A 6,000-nucleotide genomic window follows, 5' to 3' on the forward strand; every position below is an offset into this window, starting at 1 on the left:
TTTTTTTTTTTTTGAAAGACAAACTCACACACACACCATTAACACGAATATTTACAACCACGAGTATGTCTCAAGTGGGACTTGAACCCTCAACCTCTTGGTTGAGGAATCAAGGTTTTGTTTCATTGAAACCCTATTTCAAAAATTAGGGTTAGGGTTTATGGATTTGAGTTGATCAAGATGATGAACTAGTTAAAGTAAAAGTCGGTAATTTATAACTAGTTTGTTGTGAGTCAAAATCTGACTTTGACTTTGTGTAAGAAATCTTTAATGTTAAGTATATAATATGATGAGATTAGTAATTGAATAAGAAGACTTACAAAATTGTAAGTCTTGTGTTTTAGTCTTAATGATGTCAAAGTGGGTTTCAGGTATCAAATGATGAACCTTAAGTGTTATGGGTCTTGTCTGAGTGTCTGACCAAATGTGTATAAATTATGATGTATGTGTATGTATATATACTTTTGTAGGTGATTTCTGCACAATACTTGATTCATAGAATTCGTATTTGGAAGTGTTGCTCTTATTGCTTATTTGGAATCCGAGGTAGGTACAATATGTACATGTTACATGATAAATTTGATTATTGTTATGCGGATTGTGTTGTTGTTGTTGGAAGTGATAGGAACTCAAATTACATCGGTGAGATGTACAATAGATTCCTATCGTCGGGCACGCACTAGATGGTGGTTTGGCTTTGGGGACGCCCATTTCCTCTGACATTGGGGAGATTTCTATGGGACTTGCTTTTTGTCGGGGACTAAGCAAGGACCTAACTTAGTACAAGGTGCAACTCGTATGATGACTTGTATGCTTGTTGGAATGTGTATGCGGTTTGTGTACTTATTATAATTAAATTTATTATTTGACATGTGCATATTGTATTCACTAAGCGTTTCGCTTACTTGATGTGTAAATCTAGTATATAATTTATGCATGAAAGTACCGGTTATAATGACTATTACACAACTAGGCAAGTGTACCTAATTGAATAGTAGTATTAAGTTGGTATATCCAAATTCGTCCTCAGGACAATTATATCGCACAAATACAAATTGTCAATTAAATAAAAATAAACTAAGGATTAGAAAACTACGAGATTGTTGTTTTTGGCTATTTAATGATTAGCCAAATCAGAAGTAGATTTAACGTAAAGAACAATATTTTTGCTTTTAAAGTTTATACAAAATGAAATGCAGACTCAGAAACAAATAAAAGATAGTTTTGAATTCAATATACAAAGGAATGTTCGCCTAGATCTTTTACCCTCAGTGTCGGATGATATAGTATTAAGCATTAATTATATCGATAAATGCATGCAATTACAAAATCGGTTTACCTAGAGTTCTCTTTTAGCAAACACTTCAAGCTAGGATTAACCGGTTTAGGGTTCCCTTTCACCGAAGACCTCTTTCGCTTGTAACCAAGTAACTAACTAGTTAAAAGATTTAGATTCAATTAGTTACGCATTCGCTCCACACAATTCATCCCTGTTTTGTTCAATCAATGTTACCCAATTTACCCCCTTGGTCCAGTAAACACCCAATTGATTAAGACAAAGCATTTGAAAACTAATGCATCAAATTAAAACATGGTTTCCTTTGTTCAAAATAAGTACACTAATCAATTTGATAACATTAATCAACTTCCACAAGAATGGTTCTTTGATCCAAACTCACAATTAGCATGCATAAATTAATAAACAATAAAGTAAACATCCAACACTTAAGGCATACAATCTAGACAAGCATTAAAGTACTTAGCCAACAATCATGGCTGAAATTACAATCACAAAGTTGATAGAATTCATTGTATTCAAATAGAAGATAAACCTAACAAGGAGATGAATCTTGAAGAGTAGAAGAATCACTCATTGATCCTTGAATGATGAAGTTGAATTCTTGATGAAGGAAATCTCCAAAGAACACCAAAATTTGCACCTTTTGCTCTCAAATTCGGCTGCTAAAAGAATAATTCTCATTAGGGTTAATTAAACCCTTTTATATGTTGACTGCGTCTGACCCCGCAAAAAGTGCGTCGTGACGCGAGCTAAAAACTGTATCACATTCTTCAAAACTGCTCGGCAATAAATTAACACTAAAGGTCGCGTCGCGACCCCTTCTAGTGGCATCGCGACTTACAACTTAGAAAATCTTCTCAACTCATAAACAAGCTCAGCATGGAAATAACACTGAAAATCGCATCACGGCCTACTCCCATCGCGTCGCGATTGAAGCTTGAAAATCTCTTAATCTCAAAAGTACACTCGACATTTGTTTTACCCTTTGCATCGCGTCGCGACTTTATAAATCGCGTCGCGACCTATACCTGGTGTAGATTCTGACTTCAAACTTCATAATACTGTATCAAAACTCGACCCAAACTTTGATAACTGGTACCTCAAGATAAAACAATATATAATGTACCTTGAAACGCTTCAATAACCAACTTTAACCTCTTTTCAGCTCTCAAACTCATTTCTTCGCAAAAAGCATCATATTGTCTCTAAACCGTATTCAAAGGGACCAAAATATGAACGATATTTCTAAGATAAACGTATGTAAGATATGCAATATCATTACTTGTGGTTGTTTACCCTTTTATAGGATCATGTTCGGACAAGGGTATGGGAACTTATAATGCATAGTTGATGATGTGAAGACTTGCTTTTTTGATGTGAATATGTGGCTTGTAGACCTTTTGTATATGCTTGTGGTTAGGATCAAAAGTCCCAAAGATCATGCTCATGATATTGTAGTTATGTTGAATGGGTAAAAAAAACCACTTCCTTTTGTAATGGTTGTTTAAGATTAGTTTATTTTTGTGACTCTTGAAACATGTTGAAAGTTGGTGTGGATGTAAATGAAGTGGTTCATGTTGTGTGATGGTGTCGAAATGAGTTGGAATTGAAATGGTTCAATGTGAAAAATTTAGCTAATGGTCCTGTTTTGACTGAATCCCTGATGGGGATCGTTTGGGATCCCTGATGGAGATCAGTTGATTTTTCAATGATTTTGATCAAAACATGATCTCTCATGGGGATCATTTGGGATCCCTGATAGGGATAGACGAAAAAATTGCCTTTTTCATAATTGAGTTGTGATCGTTTTCAGTTGGTATCAGGGTATGGTTTAAGGAATCTTCGTGCTTATTTGTAGAGTAGGTTTTCCTATACTTAAACCTTATGAACTGTGTGCTATATGGTGTATGTGGGACCTGAACTTTCAATAATATGTTGCTAGTATATTAGACAATATATAGTGATATAGGTAGTCTCTTGACATGTTAAATGATGTGATAATTGATTGTGGAGGTACGATGTACATTGATTGAATAGTTGATTGTGTGAATGCCATGCTAACTCAAGTAAGGTATTTGATGTGTTGTGTGGAAATGGTAAAGTACTTGTTTCTAACAACGACTGATCACCGTTATTACCACCTTGTATTTTGTCATCAAAATACAACATAGTAAAATACCAAGCAAACAAAGCATTACATTGTTCGGTGATTGGGTATGCATAGAATCTTATAAATCGTGTATTGTTAGTGAAAAACAGGGTACTAGTCAAAGAGGAGGCAAATGCCCATCAAATAAAAGGAAGTTAGTATTCTTTTAGTTAACCTTTATAACCATGAAAGTTCACGTGCAAAAATTCCGAACAACTCACAAAGTGATTATACTGAGAATAGTCAGTAAGCAAAGATGGTCACATCTCCTAGTTAATCCAAAACAAACTAACAAATGAAATTGCAAATCTAATATTATGTTAGACCACTCCCATCGTTGTTCGTTTTCACTTTTTCCCAAAGAACATCAATGGTTGCGAACGAGTCCTTGTCTAGTTATAAACTTCGTTCTCATATTCGTGATTTCTCAACATTTTTAGGACAAAGATGTGCTTTTGGCCTTAACGTATACCCCATGATCTATTTGATTAATATAACAAGACCTCACAGCTTCGGTGTTGGATAGACACCTTTCGGACCACTGTGCTATTGTATTGAAGGATGAAGAGAGAAATTTTGGACCGAAACCGTTCAAGATCTTCGATGTATGGTTTGATGTCGATGGGGTGGAGGATGTTATACGTAATGCCTGGGGTTTGGAGGTGCCTGTAAATAATAGGAAAGATTGCTTGTTTAGGAATAAATTAAAGAATGTCAAAGCGGCTTTAAAGGAGTGGGGCAAATCTAAGTTTGGTAACCTAGAGGGTGAGGTTGAGTCTTATAGGTTGGTTGCTCAGAATCTTGAAATAAAGGCTGAAAATTCCATATTGAGCGAAGCAGAACTCGATCAATGGAGGAACGCTAGGAAACTTTGGTTCGAAAAAGAGAAAGTGATTTCAAGTATGATGAGGCAGAAAGCTCGTATTAAATGGGTGTTGGAAGGAGATGAAAATAGTAGATATTTCCACTCGGTAGTTCGGAGGAATAATAATAAAAATAATATCCGAGGGCTTCTTGTTGATGGCATTTGGAAAGATTGCCCGGAAGACATAAAGAATGAAGCTTTCTCTCATTTTTCAAGTAGGTTCAAAGAGATTGGTGGTGAAAGGCCAAGCCTTGAAGATTTAATCTACCCTGTCTTGTCGGATTGTGAAATTAGTGGACTTGAAGAAAAATTCGATGAAAAAGAAATTCATGATGCTATTTTAGAGTGTGGTAGTAATAAGGCGCCGGGCCCGGATGGGTTCAATCTTAGATTCTTCAAAAAGTATTGGGAAATTGTGAAAGGGGATTTGGTCGAGGCCATCTCTTGGTTTTGGGAAAAGGGTGAGATATCGAAAGGGTGCAATGCTTCTTTTGTCACGCTTATCCCGAAAGTTAGTAACCCGCATCATATTGGTGAATTCCGGCCTATTAGTCTTATTGGGAGTTACTACAAAATAATCGCCAAAATGCTCTCTAATCGTATTCGGAAAGTGATTCCCTCGCTTGTTGGCCCGGAACAAAGTGCTTTTTTGAAAGGTAGATTTATCTTGGATGGTGCACTAATTGTTAACGAATCCATTGATTTTCTCCGATCTTGTAAGAAAAAAGGCTTCCTTTTCAAAGTCGACTTCGAAAAAGCCTTCGATTGCATCAATTGGGACTTCTTGTTGGAAGTTATGAAATGTATGGGTTTTGGTGCTAAATGGTGCAAATGGATACATTCTTGTCTATCTACGGCCTCCATCTCAATTCTAGTAAACGGATCTCCAACAGGTGAATTTTCTCTTGAAAGGGGGGTTAGGCAAGGGGATCCCCTCTCGCCTTTTCTATTCATTCTAGCGGCAGAAGGTCTTAATATCCTAACGAAACGTGCGGTGGATCGAGGTATGTTTAAGGGCATTGAGGTAGGGCGGAAAAAATCCATATCTCTCATCTCCAGTACGCGGACGACACTATTTTCTTAGGTGAACTTTGTGGAGAAAATATTCGTAACCTACAAAATCTTCTCAAATGCTTTGAGCTTGCTTCGGGTTTAAAGGTTAACTTCCAGAAAAGTTGTCTTTACGGTGTTGGGATTGGGGAAAATGAATCTCATGCGATTGCTAATCATCTTGGTTGTCAAGTGGGTGCCTTTCCGTTCACTTATCTTGGTCTTCCAATCGGTTGCAAAATGAATAAGCTTAAAGATTGGAACCCGGTTATTGAAAAGTTTAAGAAACGTCTTGCGAGTTGGAAAATGCGTTCGATGTCTTTTGGAGGAAGATTGGTTCTTATCAAATCGGTCCTTTCGAGTCCCTCTTTGTATTTTTTCTCGCTATTTCGTGCCCCTAAATGTGTGCTAAAATTACTTGAGAGTGTGAGGAGAATTTTTTTTTGGGGTGAGGTGGAATCAGGGTCTAAAATCTCATGGGTTAAATGGGATAATATTTTGACCTCTTATGATAAAGGAGGTCTTAATATCGGTTCACTTAATGCGAAAAATTTGGCTCTACTGGCAAAGTGGTGGTGGAGGTTTAAAACCGAATCCAACTCACTTTGGGCTCGTGTAATTCGTAGTATTTATGGT

This window comes from Rutidosis leptorrhynchoides, chromosome 11 (genome assembly GCF_046630445.1).
Source record: "Rutidosis leptorrhynchoides isolate AG116_Rl617_1_P2 chromosome 11, CSIRO_AGI_Rlap_v1, whole genome shotgun sequence".
NCBI classification, from domain to species: domain Eukaryota; kingdom Viridiplantae; phylum Streptophyta; class Magnoliopsida; order Asterales; family Asteraceae; genus Rutidosis; species Rutidosis leptorrhynchoides.